A 25,540-nucleotide genomic window follows, 5' to 3' on the forward strand; every position below is an offset into this window, starting at 1 on the left:
GTCATCAATGCCCTTAAATCTAACTATATCAGAGAACCAAAAAAAAACCCCAGAATCAATTTAGGAACTCTTGTTTGAGATCATGTTCCTTAGGAACTACTTTTAATATTAAGTTCTTTATCATTCAGGGTTCAATCTGAGAAGCAGAACCACTAGGACTGTGTGTGTGTGTGTGTGTGTGTGTGTGTGTGTGTGTGTGTGTGTTCGTGTGTTAAGAGAGAGGCAATGCAGCTACTTCAATTTAAGTTTTTCTTGGGACTTCTTCATTGATCCAAGTGTTACTTGAAAGTTTGTTATTTAATCCTCACATATTTTGGGTGATATATAGCTATCTTTATTTATAGCTGTGTTGTTATTGATTTCTAGTTTAATTCCACTGTGGTCTGAAAACACCTTGTATAATTTGTTTTTTAAGACTTCTTTTATGTCCCAGAATTTGGTCTCTGTTGGTGAATGTTCCATATGAGCTTCAGAGGACTGTGCATTCTTTTGTTGTTGGATGGGAGATTCTTTAAATGTCAGTTAAATCCAGTTGATTGACGTTGCTCTTCTGGTCAACTCGTCCTTACTGATTTTCCTCCTGCTTGATGTATCAATTACTGAAAGGGGGGTGTTAAAATTTCCAGCTATAGTAGTGGATTTGTGTGTTTTTCCTCAGAGGTCTATCAGTTTTTTCCTTATATATTTGTATGCTCTATTGTTAAAGTACAAACAGGCTAAAGATTATGTCTTCTTGGAGAATTAACCCCTTGCTTGCTTTGTTGCTTCAGACAGTTTTTTTATTTTTTTTTCTTGCCTATTAGCACAACTTGGGATTTTTGTTGTTGTGGAAAACTGGACATGGCGTATCAGGTGATAGAAACTGAGGTAAATGTGTTGTATAGTGTGAGGTTTAATATTAATCTGGTTAGGAATTGGGTTGTGTCTAATGTTTGTTCTACCTGTAGATGCCAGAGCCTTCATTTCCTCTAGTGTCCTTGCTTTTGTCTCTCCTGCTCTCCTTGGGTTTCCCTAAGAACCCCTTTTACAAATAGAGTCTGCTACTTGCAGCTCTTTGGTCTGCAAACCATTGTTAGGATACTAGAGCCTTGTCAATGTGGCAATAACCTGGGGGTAACGTTCTATAATATTATGATTAAGTCTGGCTTTTCATAGGTTTACATCCCTGGGCTGTGACCTTCACAAGTGTTTCTTAGCTTTTCCCCCTCTTAGATGAGTCTGGAAGTCTAGAGAGGGCTGGAATGTGTAATTGCCCTTCCCTCACATGGAATAGGGCTTTGATAATGTTTTCTTTTGAAGAATAGGCCTTTGTTATGGAGAATGCTCTGAATTTGTTTCAGAATGGTTACTTTCCACCTCCCACTGTCAGAAACACTAGGGAATTTTTATTGGTTTTCACCTGAGAACTGGATGGCGTCCCAGAGGTAAAAGCCATGACAGTGCAGGTTCATCTTGGACTGTAGTCCCCAGGAATTTTTCATCCATGCTAGTCCCCACTCAGGAATCAGCAGTTCCTCAAACTTACCACTTAAGTGTTTTGACCTTAGCAGCTTCTCTTCCAGGTAAACCGATATCAGCTGTGGACCTCTGTGTTTGCCTGCCTCTGCAGATATCCTACAGAGTGTATGCTTAGTAGTTTGCCTGTGACCTCCTTCTCTAATAGGCCCAAGGAGAGTCATTGATTTGCAGTTTGCTCAACTGTGTTTGTTTGTTTTTATAGGACAGGAGTGATGACTTTTAAATTCTACGTGTTGAAGCTAAAAATGGAAATTGGATTCTTTTTTTGTTTAATACTTTAAGTCCAATCTTTTCAGTAGGCTATGTCTCAGTACTGATCATTTTCTATGAAATTATCCTAGAACAGTATACTGCACTTGTAAATGGCAAGTTCAGTTCTCTCATTTTATCTTTAAAGTTTTTTTTTTCTGTTCCATCGTTTCTGTATACTACCTCAAGGACACCAATTTATCTATACATGATTGGTCTTTGTTGTCTGTCACTATAGCTCCTCCTTACTTCCTTTTATCATTTTGTCTATTTTAACTGCATTCTGCAACATTTTCTAGAGCTCATCCTCAGCTTGCTCTTTTGTTGTTCTCATTCATTACTTGCTGTTTATAAATAATTAATTAGTCTTACTATAATTTTGTTTTGCCTCCAGTTCGTCATCCAGCCTCACTTTTACCTTATTTTGTTGCCATCATTTCAGCATGATTTCTTCTTTCAAAAATTTCATCTTTGGGGACCTTGGGTGGCTCAGTTGGTTGAGCATCCAACTCTTGATTTCAGCTTAAGTCATGATCCCAAGGTTAGGGGATCAAGCCCTGTGCTGGGCTCTGTGCTCAGCGTGGAGTCTGCTTAAGATTCTCTCTCCCTCTCCCCGTGCCCCCTCCTTCACTTAATGCATGCATGCGTGCGCGCTCTCTCTCTCTCTCTCTCCAAGCAATAATAATAATAATAATAATAATCTTTTCTCTAATTTTATTTAATGCATAAATATTTTTTCATTATTGGTGTCTTCATCCAAAGTGAATTATTTTCCTGGGTTGCAAAATTATGTGCTTACATTTTTTAAAATTTTGCTTGTTTTTCTGTATTGTTTTGGTGTAGTGGCTCTGTTTCACTTTGCCATTTCTTTTCTGAAATATATGGATAGTTTCTCCCTGCCAGCTTTCTACTTGATCTGGTCTTTTTTGTAACCTCACTGAATATTTGACTAAATTCTATGTTTGGCTTTTTAGTTACCTAGAAAGGGGCAGTGGTGGGATGGAGGTGAGAAAGAAGAGCTAGACATGTGCCTTGATTCTATTCACATATTTTGTCTTTAACCTTTTTCGTTGGAACTTTGTTAAACATCTTTCCTCAGATTTTACTCTTGTTTCTTTGAGGGGAACCTCCAGATCCATGAGGGTACTGGATTATTAACCCATTTTTTTAGAGTGAGTCCTTCAGTTTATCTTCATTAAGTCTTTGGCTATACGAAAACATCACTACTTAGCTCACCATTCCCCAGCCATCTTTTGTTCCCCACCCACAGTTGTGGTTACATTGGGGAAATACTCAAAATTCAGAAGTTCTTCCAACAATCAATGTGATGCTTTTTAGCTACGATGGAAAAGTATCCAGTGTTTTGAGGAGTGGTATTTTCCTTTTATTCTCATCTTTCATTTTGCCAAACTTTTATTTATTATAGACAATTAGCTCTGGATAATTCTTCCTGAAGTATTTCTCTCATGTTGTTGTAAGCCAGAAAAAACAAATTGTGACTTTTTTTAGTTTTTTCACCTTCTCATTCACCTACCTTTCCATCCTCTCCCATCGGCCATCAAGAAACTTTTCAGGAATTTGTCCACTCACTTTCTTCCCCATGGTACAGCTTCTGCTTATTCTCTCTCTCTCTCTCTCTCTCTCTCTCTCTCTCTCACTCACTCTGTATGTGTGTGTGTGTGTGTGTGTGTGTGTGTGTGTGTGTGTTGTATTTGGAGGAGGAGGTGGTAGGTAGGGAAATCTTACATTATTATTAAAATCTTCATTATCCAAAGGTACTCTAAAATTTAGAATTCATCATTGCATACCTTTTCTTGTTAGAGGATTGTTTCTCTTTTCTTTGTTAATTTTACTTATATTCATTAATAGTTTAGGGTAGAAGCTTCTATAATCCTATATTTGCTGTTATGTTTCCTCAATAAGTCCTTTACTATAGTTCAATATCTGGTATTGATCAAGCAATCCAGGTTTCTTAGAGGAAAATTGCTGTGAAAATGAGCATAATGAACATACTCCTTAAAATGAGTTATCTTCCTGTGTGGAAATTTGGATAACTGGAAAAAAAGGCTGAGTAATTGAGATCCATTCATGTACTGAGGGTATTGAATGGATGTTAGTCATCACTATCAATTTCTTCTGTGATTAAATTTCTAATAGTCTCATTGATTGTGCTGAGTTAATTATAAAGACACAAATGAGAGGGTGAGTTAGGAAATAAAGGGAGGGCTGTGTAATTCACACATCTGATAGTCACCACTCTCCTGCAATTCCCTAACTCCATGTCCAGATATATGAAAGCTGACCTGGGTCTCTGAAATGACAACTTACCACAAAGACATTTAATCTTGGAGATGAGGAATCTGTAAAACAGATGTAGTGATGCTGAATCCAGGCAAAACTATGAGATAAGTGAAGTTTGTTGTCTGAATCTCTTAATCCTTTGTTTCCTGGATCACACACTTCTCAAAATCCTTATATCCTACCATTATTCCCCCTGTCTCAAATTCTTTTTTCACTTTAAGGAATAAATAACTGGTGAGGGACCTTACCCAAGGGGTAGTTGCATGTAAGCAGGATTAAATCCTTAAGTAAAAGAGTTAAATTGTGGAATATAGGACTTTAGGATTCATCAAGCTTATAAAACGGATTTCTTTTCCTGCTGAGGCCTCTTGAGCCCCTGAAATCATATTACTTAATAATGCCTAATTCTATTCTTTGTATAAGGAAAACCCCCAATGGTAATTAATTTCTTTTCAGGTTTTCCATTCTGCTGAAATTGGATACAGCTTTTTGTATTCATTCAGTAAATATCAGTTTATTGTTATTTCTTTAACTCAGTAGTGGAGAAGTCAGAACTATTTTTCAACAACTTTATCATTTTACTGGTTTTGGTCTCCAGGTTATGTGAGGCCTTACATACTCTACTACTTTTAAAACCTTATACATTAAAATCTTTAAAATAAGACTGAGAAATATAGCCTGCGAGTTTTTTTGATTGAACATTTGCCAAGACCAGATAGAATATATCGAATCCTCCAGGCTTCTGTTATGAAGCCTTTCTCATTTTCTCACAGTTCTTTAACTTGTAACATTGTCTCAGATTTCAGCAATGCTGTGGTATATAGTTTGTTCTTAGGATATGCCCTGGCCCTGAGGGATTTCAGGTAATCTACTGATAATATTTTTATGAAAGAGGCCTCTCTTTGGTTCTCCCAGCTTCCAGGGAGATCTCTAGAATCCCTTTAACTTGTTTCTACAGAAAGGGCTCAAATGTTGCCTTGATTTCAGATTTAAACCCTTGTTGCTAGGCTACTCTGGATATATTTAAAACTCTCTGGTTCAAGGTAGGAGCATTTATATATTCCTGTGCCAAGTACTATCAAGTCAAGAAATATGAAGACAAAAAAGTAGACTTCTTTCTATCTTTGACAGTTGCTCATGTCTCTTCATATTCCTGTGAGTATGATAGATCTTTGATGATAGTGGGGATGGTGGTATAAGCAGGAGAAGTCTAAACTAAATGTAAAATGTGTCATATGGTCATAAGTGCCGTAGAGAAAAGTGAAGTAGAGAAGTGAACTGAGAATGGTAGGATGGAGGGGGATTACATTTTAATATAAGGTAGTTGGGCAAGGCCTTATTGAGAAGGTGACATTTCAACAAAATGTGAAGATTTGGGACTGAACCATGCAGATATTTGGAGGAAGAGTGTACCAGGAAGAGTAAGCAGCAAGTGCAAACACTGTTGAGAGGTGAAAGTGTTTGCAGTTTGTTTTAGGCATGGCACAGAGTGTGGTGTTAGCAGAATGGATTAAAGAGCAGGAAGTGATAGGAAATGATACCAGAGAATTAAGAGGATAGATGGAAGATCTTATAAGCCGTTTTAAGGATTTACTTTCTCTTGTTCGAGTGAAATGGGCTATTAGACATTCTGAATAGAAGTCTGACATGGTCTAATTTATGTTTTTTAAAGGCTCACTTTAGTTTCTGTATAGAAACTAAAAAGGGTAAAGGTGGAAGCAGTGTATCCAGTGTAATATTCCAGGCAAGAGATGGTTAGGACTCAGACTGTGGACGTAGTATTAAAACAGTGAGGGGCACCTGGGTTAGTCAGTTAAGCTCAGTCAGTTAAGCGTCCAACTCTTGATTTCAGCTCAGGTCATGATCTCACAGTTCATGAGTTTGAGCCCCACTGTCCATGCAGAGCTGGCTTGGGATTCTCTCTCCCTTTCTCTCTCTGCCACTCCCCTGCTCACATGCTGTCTCTCTCTCTTGAATAAATAAATACATTTAAAATTTAAAAAATTTTTAAAACAGTGAGAAGTGATAGGATTCCAGATAGATACTGAAGGAGAGTTAGTAAGATTTGCTGAAGGACAAAATGCTGAAATGAGAAAGAAAGGAGTTAGGGATATCTCCAAGATTTTTGAACTGCAGCTGGTAAAAAACAAGTAACTGAGATGGAAGAGACTGTGGGAGGAACAGAAATTGTGAGGGAAGAAGCTCCGGTGCTCAGTTAGGAGATACCAAGTAGAAACTTGAAATTCAGTTCATTAAATTGAAATGCAAAAAAGTCCAAATAAAAACCTGGCTGTTATCAGCATATAAATGGTATATAAGGAGAAGAGATCCAAGCACTCCAGACACCATTACCCATGCTTCTTTATCCTCCAGCTTCTTGTTGGTTTTGGCCAATAGGAGTCATTTGCAGGAAAGCAGAGAAGAGAAGAGCAAGGTCGTGGGTTGGGAAGGTCCCCCAGCTCATGTCCATGTCAGGCAGCCCCCTCTGCTATTCTAAAAGGTTTCACATGCTCTGGTCACCACTTCTTCCCTTGCTCTCTAGGCCTAGGAATGATGGAGTGACAACTGTTTCTCACTGTTACCAGTCCTGGGTGCTTTGCCACCTCTCATTGGTTCCCTTGACACTATTGACTCCATTTAACTTCTTTAAGTTACTGCTTCAGAGTATGCCATCTGTTTTCTGCCAGGACCCTAATGATATAATAGTAGATCCAGTAAAAATAGATTGGAGGTGGTAGCACTTGAACCCTGAGGTCCAGTGATTATTGATAATTATATATAGTTATTAAAATTATTTTTATTATGATTTTATTTGCTTTATTTTATCCTTACAATCAAATGGATTAGAAGCATATTATAAGGAAATAGTAGTTTTGACCTGTTGAATGACCTTAGAAAAGTCATGTCACTTTTCTGAACTTCAGTTGCTGAGTGAGTTAAACAGACATGGGAACTACTGCCTCTGCTTTCAGAAGTCCGTAAATAATGAGTTTGTACCTCCTTCAGGGTCTTGGAAGAAAGTTGTTGGAGGAGAATAAAGGCTGACTGCTTACTGTTAAATAATTTCACTGGTACATAAAACCCACAAATGCTAGCTAGAATTGGAAGAGACAGCTAGGGACAGGGGAAGCCTGTCAATACCTGCAAGGACGAAGTACGTGTCATTTCAAGATGTGTTCAGTAATTTTTTGTGTGTATCAGAATAGATTCTTTCGGTAAAAGACATGTAACTAAGGCAGAAGACAATCTAAAGATTTTGGAATGACAGTCTAAAAATTGACAGTTACCAGCATGTTTCCTCTAGGTCTCCTTGCCGAAAGCTATACCCAGGAATGACACAGAGTCATGCAGCCCTGGAGTTTAGCAGCTGAGCACCTCTGGATCTCTGGCCTTCAGCACCCAAAGTATAATTCTTAAATCTACACACTGTCTCGTGCAGCGTTTTCTCCCCTCCTCTTCAAATAATATCCAATTACTGAGTGCTGTTCTGGGAGAACCTGGGGAAATGCTAGAAGGAAACACAGCTGAGAGCCACTGTGGTTTGACAACTCTCCAGCTACTTTGAAAATATTTTGGCAAAAACAAGATTTTAAGTAAAACTGTTTCCTTTGGTAACATACCCAAAACTGCAGGTTTTACATTTTCAGTACTATGATTTGGGCCAAAAAGGGAAAAGAAAAGAAAAAGAAAAAAGGGGAAAAGTTTTTCTAGAGTGTGGAAGAGAGAATCTAAGGAAAAGAGAAAACACTTTGCATGAGAAGCAAGAATGAGGGCAAGGAGGAAACATATGGAGACGTGTTTAACATTCTCTCCTTACTTCTTTTCTCTACTGAGGAATTTCCCCCTGTCAGAGCACAGCATTCTCTTTTGCCCTCAGATGACCTGGAAGGAATTCTCTGGGGATGACCAGGCTAGGATATGTGTTACTGCTTATTATAGGATGATGGATAGTCAACTGGGGAAGGTAAAACCACATGTGGCCATTCCACACTGCAGCCGATACGGGAGGGAATGAAATGGAATGATTTTCATCTGCACCCACTAGTTGGTTTTTAGAGGATATGCTTATCTTTTGTTGCTTCATTTTCTTCCTGGTCACAACCACACATGAAATCCCTCAGTACTTGAAAATTCCAAGCTCTCTACTATCTCATAGCTTTTGTAAATGCTATTTTCTCTACCCAGAATGCTCTGCCTCCAACCCCAGCACTCGTTTTCAGAGTATCCCCCCCTTACTCTCCAGATGATGTTAGCTTCTAGTGTTCTCTTTGTGGCTGTCTGTTTACATATTCCGCAATCATCTGTAAATTCAATGAGGGCTTGGCCATCAACATATCCCCAGGGTCTATCATATTGTGGATGTTTAAAAGTATCAGCCATTTGTCTGAACCTGTCTAGCTTTACTTGCTATTTCTTACTGTACTCCTTTCCTAATAACCTACTCCTTCTTTTTTTTTATTTCCCCTTATATTTCTCTTTCCATTGTTTTTTTTCCCAATATGCTTTCTCTTCCTCCATAGTTTAAGACCCAAGATAAAGAATGTGAAGTAGAAAGCATATTCTAAACTATAGAATATTAAAGCTAAAATGTGCTTCACAGATTGTTCAACTCAGTGCCTCCAGTTGTATGATTGTGCTGTTTCTCAAGGTCACACACAATTCTAATTATATTAGAATTGTGTAATCTTGACTGTATTTAGTCTTCCTTTCATCGTTGTCATGCTTTGGGGGATGGAGGACCCCAAAAGTACTACTCATTTCTCTACCACACAAATTTCCTATCATCCAACAGTTGAAGTCTTATTGGAGAAGGAAAAAAAATGCTTCCTAGATCCTTCCTAAATAGTTGCTGTTCTAAGAATAAAACTTAGAGTCAAACTCTGTCCTAAACTTCCCTCAAATTTAAGAGGATCCATCTATCTTGGAGGGGAAGGGAAAGAGTCAAGTTCAATGTTCAGTACCTAAAATAAATGCTCATTTGAGAATGGGCCCAAAGGTCTAAGACACTGTTAAGACAGAGAGAGAGAGAGAGAGAGAGAGAGAGAGAGAGAGAGAGAGAGAAATGGTGGTCCTCATCAACAATGAAGATAACAATAGCTAACTGACATTTGTTTATTACTATTTATCTGGCACGTTCTGGAACCTGTCCTAAATGAAATGTATTCATTTATTCCCCCAAAACACTGTGAGTTAAGTTCCATTATCTCCACTTTACAGATGAGGAATCTGTGGCATAAAAATGTGGAATAATGTATTTCAATGTCTTTAACTAGTTAAATGGAAAGCTAAGATTTGAACCGGAAGAGCATACTGCAAAGCCAAAACTCTGTGGAACACCTTGAATAATGTTTCTAGCCCAAACACAATGAGTTAAGACTTTGCTCTACAGACCAAATGTTTAACAACCTCTCTGGAAGATCTCACTCAGTATAACCAAGTTCCATGAGGTCTGAGATAATTTGAAATCAGAACCTTGGGAATGGTGAGTCCTTTCACAATTATGTATCTAATTAGGTGGTGTGTTCCTGAACTAATTCTGAGATTTTGTGTTGTCTGTCTGCACTTTTCCAATAACTTTCACTTGTGCCAATTCAGTTAATTCAGGCAATAATACTTGAGTTATATCTTCTCACAAGCTAAAGAACCTCTCAAGGACATGGTCTTAACAGAAGTGAAGGGCAAGAGGCTCCTCAGACAAGCATTTTGTTTCTGCTTCACCATGGCGTATAGAATAAAATCTGTGCTATATAGCCTTGCACAATCAGGGCCCTGCCCACTGCTTGCCATGGTCTCCAGCCATTCTCTCTGTTGTTCCTTGTGCTCCAGCCATTGAGATCTATCTTCAGCCCCTTGAACTCACCAACTTCGTCCTCCAGGGCCTGTGTTCTTGTTCTTTCTTCTACTTAAAACACATTTCCCATATATCTTCCCATGACTGGATCCTTGCTGTCATTCAGGTCTTAGTTCAACCATCACTGCTCAGTAAACTCTTACCTATCTACCCTTTCTTTGTTCCATTCAGCATGGCTGTAATGATTTTAGGCTGGAAAAAAATTAAAACGCCAATAATCCCTAAGCAACAACAACAACAACAAAGAAAAGAACATTCAATAGATCTCCTACACAACTTGCTTCAGTAATACCACTTCCTAGTATCTTGACAGGGTAAATTATTTATTAAGTAAAAGTGAACAAATAAGATTATAGAACATCAGCCAAAAATAAATTTGATGATAGTGTAATTAATGTAAGGAATTCTATCTGATGTACTTGAGTAATAGGACCAGTTGTTTATTTAAGCCACTCCTTGTTTCAAATAATAAAATCAAAAAATAAAATTACATGAAAGATACATTTTTTTTTCTATTCAATGAGTCTGTGGTCTGAATATCTGTGTTCCTCCCAAATTCAAATGTTGAAATTCTAACTCCTATAGATGATGATATTAAAAGGTAGGGATGTGGGAGATGCTTAAGAGTGTGGAGCCCTCATGAATAAGATTAGTGCCTTAGAAAAGAGGTTCTAGAGAGATCTCTTGCCCCTTCCACCATGTTAGGACATAGCAAAAAGATGCCAGCTATGAACCAGGAAGAAGACCATCACCAGTCATGACAATACCTTGATCTTGGACATATCAGCCTCCAGAACTATGAAAAATAAATTTCTGTTGTTTATAGTTCACCCAGTAAGTGATATTTTGTTGTAGCAGCCTAAACAGGCAAGAAACTGACAAAAGATAAATGTACCTGGCCGTTTAAGAGAAATATCAGATAATTGAGAAGCAAGTTAAGAAACAAGAGTAGGAGTGGGGATGACGAAGGTGTGGAACATCTCCTTTTTAACCTACTGCAGAGTTTAATCTGGAGATAATTTCTATTAATCCTGACTGTCATGAAGCAGTTACTGTCTAAGCATCAGTATTAAGGAGTATACATACATCCACTGTGGGCCAGTGAACCAGTTATCAATTTCTGACCATGCAGTCAAAAGTCACAAATGATGTAGTGCTTGGCTGCATTTTCCTTGAAGTATTGAAGTCTTTTATAATGATATTTCATGAGATAGCTTTATCTAAATTCCACTTGTTCCTCATGTGAACCTTGTTCTGCAAAACTCAGAATTGCTGTTCATCAAGCAAGTATCTGTTACAAATTTTGAACAATAAATTAATAGAGCTATAATTTGTAGACAGCAAAAGGTGTATTAAACTATTAAATAGTTGCACTTTGAAATATGGAATAAAATATACACTAGGTTTATTCAAAGAGCGCTTTGCTGACAGTTAACAAATTTATCAAGATTAGCTTACATTACATTTCAGGACAGTTATTAATCAAACTGGAGACTATATTCCGCCCTAAACACTATATTCAGATTGACTTTTTAAATTAGCTACACAATGTGAGAGACTTTTCTAGGATCCAATCGCAAAGCAGCCTGGGATATATAAAAACCAGCTTCAGTGATCTGGGTTTATGGCAGGGTTTCTCAATCTCAGCACTACTACATTTGGGGTTGATTATTCTTCCTTGTGGGGGACTCGCTGGTGTATTGTTGAATGTGTAACAGCAACTTTGGTCTCTACTCACTAGATGCCAGAGGCACCTCCTTTCCCAGTTGTGACAAACAAAAACTTTTCCAGACATTGCCAAATGTTCCCTGGAGGAAAAATATGCCCCTTGTTTATAGAGTAGGTAAAGAAGCCTTCCAAGTATCCAAAATTTAGGAGCATGACCTTATTCACTGGATCCAAACCTCAGGAAACTGTACCTAAGAACCTGGCCTCTCAACTACTTCTAAAAGCAGACTCATGTGTCCACTGATGGTTTGTTGAAGCTAAGCAGTGGTAAACATATAATATACATATACCATATAAGGTTTAATTTATATCAGGTCGTTAGAGAGAACATGCCTCCTGATTTTGGCTCCACTTGGCGCTTTATTACCTTTGTTTATTTCATTCCAACCTCCTTGTTGAAGGGTTTCTAGAAGTGTGAGAACTTGGTTTACTATCACATTTTGTAGCTAAAACTGCTTTAAAGTTATTTGTAATTCTATGACACTAGAGATCTCACCATCAAGTTGCCTGAGGCATATTTTTAAGGCTCAAGAAGGTTTAAGTCCTTTAGCCAATCTTACTGTTTTCATTATTTCAACCCTTCCAACCCAACTGTGTGTTCAGAATATACAAGGACAAATAATAGTTAAATGATCATTTTCTAAGCAATTCACATTACTCAATATTAATTCATTTTAAAAATAGTTGGAATCAAAACAAGGCCAATCTCAAAATATAGTGATAATCCCAGAATAAATTTATTGATTTATCATGAGATATCATGAGGCTCTGTTCATTTATGAGTGTGTCAAAAATTTCTTCTTTACATTTATATATTTATCTTTGAAAGTGTGTTCCACAGGGTATCAATCCTCTCATTCCTTAGGGATTCCAAACATGGCCCCATCAGACCATCTGCCAATCTTGGTCACCACAAATAATTAACCCCACCATGAAGTATTTAAAATATGTAAAGGTTAAAAGATCATAAAAATGAGACCATATGTACAAACATACCACGTGTGCTTTGGCAAGGGAAATGTACATGTTAAGACAAATCTTAACAAGCCTGCCAGAAAGTTAGATCAAAACCAGGACAAAAAGATTCTTTTCATATAAGCCTAGGTATTTCCCTAGCACTTACCCTGAGGTTAGCCAAGATGAAGAAAACCAATATACCCATATATCTGCCTGGCAAAGCCAGGAAGATCCTTAATGGCTGAGAAAATAAAAGACCTAGAACCCTGTGTTTGGGGAGGTGAACTGCCCTGATCCAAATCCTGGCTCACAACTAATTGTATCATCATCTTAATATGCTGGCAAAATATATAACATCTCTGATCCTCAATTTCCTCATCTATAAGATGGAAATGATTATATATTTCTTCTGGAATGTTCTCAGGAATAAATAAGATAAACTGAAAGTGTTTAGAATTTTTTTCCCATCACTTAATGAGGGTTACTATTCTAATTAATACAACATATATACATCCAGTCTCCTCAGGACTGCTAACATTTTGGTGCCCACTCTTAGTTATTTTAGATGATGCTTCAAGGAAACACTGTATTTGTAAAGATGCATCCAGTTTTGTTAAGTGGCTATACCACCAAAGCCAGATTGAGGAAGAGCATATATAGTCCGAATCTAGTTGTGCACAAGCTTTTGTGTTCCCTGAGTAGGTCATCTGCACTGGAATGGGGTTTATCTCACTGATGGGAAATAGCCAAAGGACTCTTCTTGAAGATCACCAGAAGATAGTAAAAAATGGGGATGTTAGAGTGACTAGGAAGTGGCTTCAACCCATGCATTAAACACTTTCAGTTAATGAGAATAACCTGTACCCTGCTTATGCTGTTTGAATGAGTGGACTGTGAAACTGTCAAAACCTAGGAAGAAATTACTTTTAGATAGCCAATAGTTGGGCTTATCCATGTCACACTCCCCGTCCTTTAGAACTGATTATTTAATGTTTATGACACCACTATGCATCAAATTGTTAAATTAAAAATTACTAAAATAAAAAATTTTAAATTGTTAAGATAAAAATTCACTCTAATAGATAGCTAAGTGAATTAGGATTAGTTTATATAACCCTGAAGCAGGGGCGGGGTGGGGGGGAGCGGTGAGGGGTAGTTTCTCATGCTTTTTTTTTTTTAATGTTTATTTATTTTTGAGAGACAGAGAGAGACACAGTGCATGAGTGGGAGAGGGGCAGAGAGAGAGGGAAACACAGAATCTGAAACAGACTCCAGGCTCTGACCTGTCAGCACAGCCCCCAAAGCGGGGCTGGAACCCATGAACTGCAAGATCATGAACTGTGAGCCAAAGCCGGATGTTTAACCGGCTGAGACACCCCTAGTTTCCCATGCTTTTAAAGCCTTTAGAGCTTAAAAAATAATGAAATATACCAGACATTACAGAAATGTATAAAGAGTAATAAAGCAAACTTTTGCTGAGGCTGTAGGACTTCAGGAGTTCCGGCATTAATCTGAGGTCTCAGTTCCTACTCTACATCTTGCTAGTTCCCCTCCCCACCTATAATACCCAAGCCTCAGGGCCTAGACATTGTCAAATGCCCACAGCAGCTAAAGATTTGGTTACCAGTTTCACACTTTACTTTCTCTGAGCCATAAATTTAAAAAGATATGTAAAATATTTCATTCAGCCCTCTACATGTTTTTAGTGGGAATTTTTCCCAGGTTATGTAGCCCCTTCATTAATGTTTTTTATCAGAATGTATTTATTAGTATGAATTTGAGATTTTTTTAAGTTTCATTTTAGGTATATATTTTTGTTTGTAAGATATGAATTAAGACTTACAATATTAAGATATGAATGACAATAAAGACAAAATGACCATGAACAGAATTGGTATGCTATATAAATTATTGTAAGGACACACAGTTTTCCATGATAGAGAGTAATTTTTGTATTTGAATTTCTTTTCAATAGTTCCAAAATAATAACTAAAAGAAAATCAGTGATTTTGTTGTTACTCAGTGAATGTGAACTCTAAACCTAAACTACCCTCTCCCTTTCCAAAGGCCCTTAGGATATTTTCCCAATTTATAAATTCCCCATTCTAGTGTAAATTATCCTTGGAGAATGGAATATAAGTGCTAGCAAATCCATTTAGCTGTCTCCATCTCACCTAAAAGTCTGTTGAGTTAATGAGGAAATTCAATCTCTCTCTCTTTCTCTCTCTCTCTCTCTTTCTGTGTGTGTGTGTGTGTGTGTGTGTGTGTGTGTGTGTGTGTCTGTGTGTGGTGTGTGTGTTATCAATCTTCAGAATTCCAAAACTTATGCAGTAAATAAGTGCGGAATTGGTTAACTTGCTGGGATTTGGGTGAGCCCTGGGATATCATCAGGTGGTAAATCTTGCAATGGTAACCATCTTCCATAAGAACACTGACTTACACTCTTCTGTGCGTGCTTCTGGCCAACTAAAGCCTGATACCTCCTGCCAAATTTCTCCCTAGAGGATCTGAACTCCAGCTCTGACACCATTGGTGGTCCCATTCAGACCTTCTTGGCCCCACTGCATGGGGAGGGGAGGAAGGAAGGTGTTCTATCCAGTTTTAAGATGAGGAAACTGAGCCTCATCAAGGTTAATTTTTATGAATTTAAATAATAAACAGTGGAACCAAACTGACTCCAGAGCTCATAGTATTTCACTATACTGCATTGCAAATATAAAAATACTGTTTTGTAAAAAGCTGGCAGCCAGCAGTGCAGTAACTGATTTTAGGGGTGTTTTAAGTGGTTGGGGTTACGCTGGCTGCTTGTGGGAAGCCTAATTTGTTTGGAACATGGCCTGGCACATAGTAACTGTTATATAAGTGTTTGCCATTTGCCATTGCCACAAGCATGGACTCTGAGCAGCTTAGGTGTCACAAGCACATCATAACTGTCATGTGTCCACTACTGTTTCCTGGATTCAGACTTAAGAAGGGGACAATTCCCTTAAAGCACAAGCAAGTTTAAGCCACTGAAAATTTCTGCAAACTGGAGTAATGTTTCTATAATGCTCAGTAAAGCCACAATAATGTCAAGAAAGAAAACTATTTATGTAATCCCATCTGTATAAATAAGATTAGATCTTTGTAGTGCTCCTTAACTTTGTTGGTCTTCTTTAGCCCTTTATACAGGCTGCTTTATCTCTCCATACATAAAGATACCAAGTTATAAGAAGTTTGTGTATTCGATTCAATCTATGTCATTTGGATAAAGGCTCGACAAAAGTATCCCTCTAGAATGTCTATTAAGAAGGGATCTTCTTAGGAAAATAACAATATAAATAATGTTAAAGGAAAAGTATTTAAATTATCCAAGGTAACACACATTTTTAAATGTCTTAAACTTTTCCAGAAACAACACAATGATAATATCTAATCATGAGATCTCTTTCTTAAACCAGATTCACAAATAAATTCTACTGGAAAATTCTTCCTATTAGCCTGTCTTCTTCCAGTTTTCACTTTATTAAGATCCTAGAGGCTGCTATCTCCCAAATATATTTTTCATACCCACCCTAAGATTTTTTTTAATAGAATTTAAATCCTCTTTCTTAATAACGCACAGGTCAAGCCTTGTTCTTAAATCCAATTTAACTAGTAATAACGATGACTTTTGATTAAAAACATTTTTTAATAAATAAATAAATTCCCTCTCTTACTATCTCTAGTTTTCTCTTTCTGATATAATGATTTTAATAATGACCATTACAGATTTTTAAGTATTTTAAGACCCACAATCTCAGAAATATGTGTCATATAAAACTTGTATTTTTTAAAATTTTAGTTACAGCATTTATAAAATTGGTGAATAAATTAATATAATTTATTTTGATTCTACAATGTGCTTATAAATTACCTAATGTTTAGGAAATTCATACTATTAAAGCTTTAGAAAATTAGATTGCTATGTTCTTGGCAGTCTTGAATTTGAATGTTTGTGAATAAATCTTTTATACAAATGAGAATTTCTAATGTTCCTGTTTAAAGAAGAAGATATATATATATAGATAGATAGATAGATATAGATAGATAGATAGATAGATAGATAGATATAATCACACACACACACACACACACACACACACACACACACACACGCACAGAGTTTATAAGAAGTTTGGCCAAGTACTAAGAAACTTGAATAGCTCTGTCATTTCAAGTTTAAATTTTTCTGATCTTACTATGTGGATTTTCCTGAGAGTCCAGACTTAAACACTTTCTATATGAAGAGAAATGTTCTATAGTATCAGTCATAAGTCCACTCTGGTCTTTAAAAATATCCAGCAAGCCTCAAATGAGGCTTCATTTTATTTATTTAAATGAATTTAAATAAATTCATTATTTCTTCAGCATGCTTTCCATGTTCTTCTTTTAGGACATTGCCCCTCTCCCATCCCTAATCTTCTTTGTTCTTTGAAGCAGCATGCGGTCCAAAGAGCATCTGCCATTTTCTTACATGATCCCACAATCTTGGCACATGGCCCACACCTAGCCAGTTGGTGTCCTTCCCGGAGAAGAATGTCCTTTCTTCTATGACCATGTAAGAACAGAAGCTATTGCCCCCAGCTGTGTCCCTCATTGTATAGAAAATCTCCTATCTTTAAAAGGATAGCACAAACTGGTTTTCAGAAAGAAGGCAAGGCATGTGAAAGAGTGAAAAGACAGTGACAGAGAAAGTGAGAGACAGAGGAAGAGACAGAAAACTGAAAAGGAAAGACTCCAGTAGAAAAGGAGAAGGGAGAATTGAGATTATATCAGTGTGATTGTCATATGTGTTGTTTTGGGTCTTGCTCCTTCTCTGGCTCCTGCCTTCCAAGGCTTGGTCTTTAAGCCTTTGCTTCTATCTGTAAGATACTTTGTTATCTTTTCGAAGTTCTCCCCTGCCCTTCAAGTAGACTATCCTTGCAGTCAAAAGATTTCTCATAGAAAGAGCTATCCCAAAGTCTCTGTGGCCCTGCATTTGGATAGTACACAGTTTGATAACATGGAGAATTATTTGCACTTTCCATTAAATTTTAACCATTCACCAAATATTACATCAATGTTATAAGGAAGGAGGAAAAAAAAATCGCCCAGCAGGTATTATGATTATAGGAACTATTATTTCAAAGATAAGTACCTGAAGGTATGATTGAACTGAGAATGACAAATCAGGCCCAACTAGGACACATAGATGGGGAGACTGGTCCAAAGTAATCCTCCTAGAGAAATTTAGACTATGTAAGGGTGCTGAAGGAACCTGATTCTTAAGTTACTCAAGTTTTATTTTACCTTCATCACTCCTGGTATATTATAGCACCCTTGCTGCAACAAATTGTAACACACTTAGTGACTCAAAATGACACAAATTTATTATATTCAGGCCTGGAAGAAGTCTAAAATGGGTCAGCAGGGCTCTGGGGAAGTATCTGTTTCCTTGCCTTTTCCAGTTTCTAGAGGCTGCCCACATTCTTTGGCTTGTGGCTTCATATAATTCCAGTTCTGCTTCCATTATTATATCTTTTTCTCTATGACTCTCCTGTGGCCTTCTTATAAGGACCCTTATGATTATATTGGGCCCACCTGATAATACAAGATAAACTCCCATATTAAAACCCTAAACTTAATCCATGTACAAAGTCCCTTTTGCCTTATAAGGTAGCATATCAGGTTCTGGGCATTAGGGTGTAGACATCTTTGGAAGGACATTATTAGCCTACCATACCTAGTACTGCTTCTTGCAAAAGAGTGCCAAACTGTAGATCAGGAATCGGTGACTTGATACATTATCTCAAGTTTGTCTGGAGAGGTCATCAGCCCTAAAAGCGTCACTATGCATCTCAACATGGGATTCTTGTGGGACAAAACTTAGGACCTGGTGTATACCATCCATTTTTTCCCCTATGACTATAGAGCAGATGAGTACTTGTTAGAAACCTCAAAAATTCTGAGAAGATGTCAGTGGTGATGCAAAAATTTGTCTTCACACAGCAGGAACAGATCCAGCTCTAAGAACCCATTTGCTCAAAGTCCTTAGGATAGGACATTCTGCTTACCAACAAACTGGCCAGAGCACTTATCTAGATTAATAGATCCCCAAAAATCTAGAAACATGAGAAAGAGACAGATTTCATGCTGCTGATAACCAATATTCCCACTGTTCTGAAATCTATGCAACTACTGCTCTGCTATCAGGATAAGTGAGCATGTTCTGTGAGTCCTGGTGTACAGAATGCTAGGGACATTTCTGAAAACCACCTGGCCCGCCACTTATAAAAGCAGTCTGTAGTTTCACAATAGCAGGAATCCCTTACTACCTCCAGTGTAAAGGAAAGTGGATCTAGGACCACCCAGTAAAAGTTGGAACCACTGAGAGTCTATCATGGGGAGGTTGAAACTATGAAGGAAACACCACTGTTGCAGGAAACTCCACTGAGGCAGTGGTGGGGCAGGGGAGGAGGAATACCCTGGCTTCTCCCTTCTTCCCATCTACTGACCTACCACCAAGCTCAGGAGAAAGCTAGTTGGCAAGAAAGCCTGAACACACACACACACACACACACACACACACACACACACACACACACAGAGAGTTTCCTAGAATACCCACTCTCTTTCACCTTTCCCTAATACAGGAAGAGCAGGGAAAGGGCAAGCAAGGGATCAACACAATAGCCAACTAACTTTGAGAAATATTGGGATAAACAAAGAACAATTGATTTCTTAACTATAGGATATTTCATATGCACTATGATTTTCCATGGAAAGGATATAGTATGTGGTTGAAAATGAACTCTTTTATGCCATGTGCTGTGCATATGTAGTCTTAATCTCTTTATTTAAGGACTATCCTTTCAGAAACTTTATCTTCAGCTAGACTCACCCAGGAAGGTAGGACTGATTTTGTGGAAATGTTCTGAATTGGCTGTAAGAGTAAATTATCTCTTAATAGACACCATCTACCCTCTTCTTAGGGGAGGCAGTAAAGAAAATTCCAAGTACAAAAAGAGATAAAATCTTTATGGCATTTTCTCTGCTTCCCATAGGGGCCAAATTAGAATTTGCTTTTTACTAATACTTGCATCCAAGGCCCTGGCATTCTGGACTTTGAAGACTCAAACTAGAAATTGAACAGTCAAGAAAAATAAACCCTCTTCCAGGGCACCATTTGAGGGAAATCTAGCTCCTTATGGTCCCTTTACATTTGTTTTCAGCTAATACAATCCAAGATGTTTTGCTAAGACTGGTCCACCTGCCAGACATTCAGCAGTCTGGAGACATTCTCAAGTAGTAGAAGAGGTAATGAAAATAAAAGGGCATGCAAAACATGATGTTTTTCTACATGCTTCTCTTACCATAGACACTTAAAAAAACAAAAATAAAAAGTAATTACTGAAAGCTATCACAGCACGATTTGCTGAGTCACTAAATTAAGGTGTTTTTTTTAATAGACCTGTTTATTTCTAGAGAACTGTTGATTTTTAATAGAGATGTTACTATTTGAGTCCAAATGAGGTTTTTTTGTCCACTTATGTATCCAAAGCTAAGGCTGTGTCAAATAGTAGTTACTATATGTCAGACACAAAGAAATTGTAAGAAGAAAGACAAAGTTTAAGGGAACTCTAAACTTTATTAGAGCTCCTTTGTTGAAGAATTCATGTGCTGAAAATATTGCAAAAGAATTTTAAACTTGGTATCAAGATAGATTTCATGCTGGCCCCCCACTTAGTATCTGTGTGAACTGGAATGGGCACTGATTATATCTGATCTCCAATTCTTTCATGTGGGAATTGAAGGTGATATTCCTTAGGTCATTGTTGGGAGACAAAATGAGATCATGTCTGGGATAATAGTTCTAAATTATCAACTGCTTTTCTAAACAAGAGGATGACCAAAGAAGGATGCACACTTTCTCTGGAATTATGCCAGTGGCCTTAACATGCTAAGATACCTAAAAAATGAAATCAGCCTTCTTTCTTCCTTGTCCTCGGAGACTTAAACTTTCTACAAGTAACTCAAAAATTAGCACTTCACTGGAAATGAAATCTGATTTAAGGAGTATCAGCGTTGAGAAAACTCTTGGAGGCCAGGGATGTTTCTTCTTTCATAATACTATGAATAATATTCACACGGTTTTAGAAATTACTTCAATATGCCACATCTCTAGACTGCTGGTTTTTTCTTCTGATTTTCCTAGAAATTATCTTCCCCACATCCCTGCTATGATTTACTCTCTACTGCCTAACCCACATTCTTGGTAGTAACTATCAAGTTAATTGCTCTTCCTTCGCATAGAATGCTCTGAGCCCTCTGAGTACCAGCGTTTCATTTAGAAACATGTCAATAGGTCACACATAAAGAAGGAATTTGTCCATATCTGAATCATGTAATAACGTCAGAATTAACTTCAGAAATCATCGTATGTAATGGTTTGCAAGACTTTTTATTAGCACAAGCCTTTTATAAAATGAAATCTTGTGCCATATACAAAATAGACTTGACCAAAACTGCCTTGGATAAAGATGGAGTGAGCTCTAACATATTACTCAGTCTTTTTGTTTCATTGGGGATACTAAGGTTCTATTATACCGTTTGAACACCACTCTATATAGATCAATCTCCCCTTCCTTCCAGGGTTACAGTCTCTTCTACAATAACCACCAATGGTTTGTTCAACCTTTCAACATTTCCAGTGATGTTCATCCTCCCAAGGTAGGCCATTCTATTTTTAGAAGCTTTGTTTATTTAGAAATACAAAGTTTATTCTTGTTTTTTTGGTTTCCTTGTAACTTCTGTTTGTTGAACCTAGAATAAAACTGGATTGTACTGTATTCCATGTATTTGAGTCAATGACCATATTTCTCTGAAAACATTTTTTTACAAACTAAACGTCCTGATTTTTTTCAACTTTCTCATCATGTGAGAATATGTGGTCCTAATTTCTGTTCAAATCACTTTCCTTTGGGTTTCCTTCAGTTTGTCAATGTCAGTTTTAATTTGTGTGCCTAGAACTATGAGCAGTAACTTCTATCTTGAATGCAACCATCAACTCTCTCATTTTGAGCATTTCACTTCTGTTAATATACATGGCCTGATTCGATTTGGAGGAGACTCATGGAGCTTAGTTAACTAAATTCCTGACACCATTCCTGAATGTCCTACTGCAGAATGGTATCTCTCATATTTTAGACTTATAAAAATTTTTCATGGCTTCACACGGTCATTTTCTTTTACTGTGGCTTATGAAGCCAACCACATGGTTCTGTTAGAAATATGTCCATGTTCTTATCATTTATAGGATCTAGTTTGTAGGATTTGGTAAATAAATGACTGTATTTTTTGTTCACATTTTATTTGTCAATCACAGAGACACCATCTTCTTAATTTTCTGTAGATCTTTATTGATATAAATTCTGTTGCAAAAAAGTTGGTCATTATTTTAGATCAGAAATATCTAATCATGACTACTCATTTATATCTGACATAAAGAACTTTTCTACTATAGAATTTTTGAGGTTTGAAGAGGGCTGACTGTAAGCCTGAAAAGGTAGGAAACCTGCTAAGTTGATTTTGTTATTCTTCAATGGTCCTGAGTCTGTAATTCCAAAAGTCTACCCTCAAACCAAAGGTTTTAGATGAATTTTTAAGCAGCAGAAGATCAGTCTGAATTTTCATTTTTCCCTAGGAATTTTTTCAACTTTGTGGGTTTTAGCCAGATACGTTGCCTTCCTTGAACATATTTTCATGTGGTTTTATAATATTTATTCAACATTATTTTCCATTAGTTCTCTATTTTTAATTGTTGGTAGCCATTTCAGTGTGTTACTATTACATGGTGCAGAACTGATTTATCCACGTTAATGTCTGAGGAGACCGTGACCCATTTTATTTGCTGCATGGTTAGCCCCGGTATTCATGGCAGGTTTTCTGAATATTTCTGATGAAGTCTTTAATCACATGTAATTCTGAAAACACATTCCCATTTAGTAAGACTTATACAGGATGGTAAGCCCAACATGGCAAAAGGTTTCTAAAAAATTCCATAAACATTAAGCATATTTATGTCATAGCATTAAGTTTGGTCAATTTGAAACTTACTGTATTGTAGTATAAGAGACATTTTGTTTGCTTGTGTTTACTTTCCCAGGAGTAAATGCGTTTTGGTTAACCACAATGGCAAACTTAGTCAAGACATTTATGTCAACAAATCCTACTGCTTAACAAAGTCACATTCTTAGTTTCTAGGACAGCAGACTGGATTCTAAGTAATAAGGTGTTTATAAGGCATGCTGTAAATCTGGGACTATAAACATGTCTACTTTTCTGTTAAACCTGCTGCTGTGCATGAGGTACAATAAGCTCTCTTTTCAGTTTTATGGTGGCCAGTATGTTGGCTTCCCAATCCTGATTGCTGTTGATTCTGCTGTTCTCAAAGCCTCCTGCCAAGCTCTTGACCCAAGTCACGCTCCTGGTGATGTCATGATGCCACTAAGAATTTGCTCATTCACTGTACCTGAGAGTCACATACCTTCTCTATTAGTCACACACTACTTGGAGAATGACATTGTGAAAAAAAGCAGGTCTCTCCTTCCCCTATTTCAAAGGCATCACATTTTTAGGTCTTTCATAATGAGCTTATAGATATAGTAAGATGATTATTGTTTTTACAGAAATTATTTTTAACAAGGATTTTTCTCAAGAGTTAACAATACTACTTTTGTTGTTTTGACAAGAAACAAGATTTTGTCTGCATTTATAAGTACAATTTATTCCAATTCAACATATATGCATGAAACACAGTGCCTGCTATTTGAGATTATCTCGAATAATCTGTTATTAATGCCAAATATCTGTAGGAAAAGAAGAGAAACTGGTAGTAGATCTGGGTATTTAAATTACATCATGTCAAATATATCTATATGGAAAAATCTGATCACCTAAGTTCTTCACTTTTCACCCAAATACTATTTATATAGATACACCTTGCATCTTGCCTTACTTCACACTTTGATTCCCTGACCCAAATTACTCATAGATTAATGTTCCAGAGATCCTGTTAAATCAAATATTAAAAACAAAGACAAACAAAACCTCAACAAAAAATTTCTTAAAATCAGCTGGCTTTGAGCTCAGTCCTAAGCAAATAGCTCTTGTATTTGTATACTTTTTGTTCTAAGATAACATCAGTGTTTTAACCAGGCATGAACAATGACTCAATACAAATGACTAAAAGCCACAAGTTAATTTCTCATGGACTATGATGGACTTGGAGCTTATGCTCTATCTTTGATATGTCAGAGTGTTTCCTCCGACATTTCATTTAATAAATGAGGTGTTTTTTTGGTAGAAAATTTTCTTCTGCTACCTTCAGGAAGAAACTCCATCAGTAACTCTTTAACCAAACATTAGAGGCTATTTCTGGAAAGTTCTTTGAGTTACTTTGTCCACAATTATACCTACATATTTGACATTCAGATTTGACAGTTAACATGAATTAGGCAAAAATCATTTTCTTAAACAGTTTTTCAAATTTCAGTGATATACAGACATTTTGCAAAAGAAAAAAGTCCTTGTAGATCCCGCTGTTAAATTATTTTTATCATGATGTTAATTAAATGGAAGATGATTTTATACTATAAAATGTAACCACCTCTCATGTTCCCCTGGCACTTCAGGCCAGCTATGCACCTGGCCCCATGGCCACCAACCCCTGCTGCCTGGGGCCCTGGGGCTGGCCCTGCCGAAGGCATGGTGCTGCCGGACCAGAACAACTTGTGGAACGTTTTCCAGAGGGTTGATAAAGACGGGAGCGGGGTGATATGGGATAACAAGCTTCAGCAAGCACTATCTAACAGTACTTGCGCTCCATTTAATCAGTGACTGTCAGGTCAATCATGTCTATGTTTGAGAGAACAAGGCTGCCGTGAACTTAAGTGAGTTCACTGGTGTCTGGAAGTACATCACAGACTGGCCAAACATCTTTCACACTTATGACAGAGACAACTTTGGGATGATTGATAAGAACAAGCTCAAGCAAGCCCTGTCAGGATATGAGCTCTCTGACCAGTTTCACAACATCCTCATTTGCAAGTTTCACAGACAAGGATGGGGGCAGATCATGTTTGATGACTTCATCCAGTGCCACATCGTCTTGCAGAATGCTAGATCAGTGAAAGTGAAGTTTCTGTGGCCTGCTAAGTGCAACAATCCATGATTTCCGCACTGAGATTGACAGATATATTCAGGCATTACCATTTGGATCAGGTCGGCTGGATTCAGGTGTAATATGAACAGTATCTGTTTATGGTCTTTAGCCTCTTATAACACTGGCCTTTGCAAATAGCAACATGACTTATGGAAGGAAAACTAAAAATGCCAAATCTCCCTTTAAAGAACAGGACAAAAATGCAGCTAGATACTGTTCTTCTTTTACATTTTAATTTTTTTTATGTTTATTTCTGAGCATGAGAAATAAGCAGAGACAGAGCATAAGTGGGGGAGGGGCAGAGAGAGAGGGAGACACAGAATCCGAAACAGGCTCCAGGCTCTGAGCTGTCAGCACAGAGCCCAATGCGGGGCTCAAACTCACAAACCGTGAGATCATGACCTGAGCCGAAGTCGGACGTTCAACTGACTGAGCCACCCAGGTGCCCCTTTACATTTTATATAATTAACATTTGAGGGCTAAGCTAAGCTTAAGGCTAAGCTTTGAGGGCTAAGCTAACATTTGTGCATAAGCTAATTAAGGTTTTTGCAAGTGTAACAATAGTTATTATTCATATACAAACATTTGATTTGAAACTGTTCACTTGTCCCATGCAAAAAATTCATCATGTGCATTTCTAGATAGCTCCAGTTCTATAGTAGAAATACTTCTATTAGCCAATAAGAATTTTAAAATAATATGGAACTTGCACA

At 37.3% G+C, this 25,540-nt stretch overlaps 1 pseudogene; it reads left to right on the plus strand.

Moving 5' to 3' along the window:
- LOC111556575 overlaps positions 1 to 25,104 on the plus strand; it is a 342,142-nt pseudogene extending 317,038 nt beyond the window's left edge.
- The last annotated feature ends 436 nt before the right edge of the window (positions 25,105 to 25,540 follow it).

This window comes from Felis catus, chromosome A1, assembly GCF_018350175.1.
Source record: "Felis catus isolate Fca126 chromosome A1, F.catus_Fca126_mat1.0, whole genome shotgun sequence".
In the NCBI taxonomy this organism is placed as follows: Eukaryota; Metazoa; Chordata; class Mammalia; order Carnivora; family Felidae; genus Felis; species Felis catus.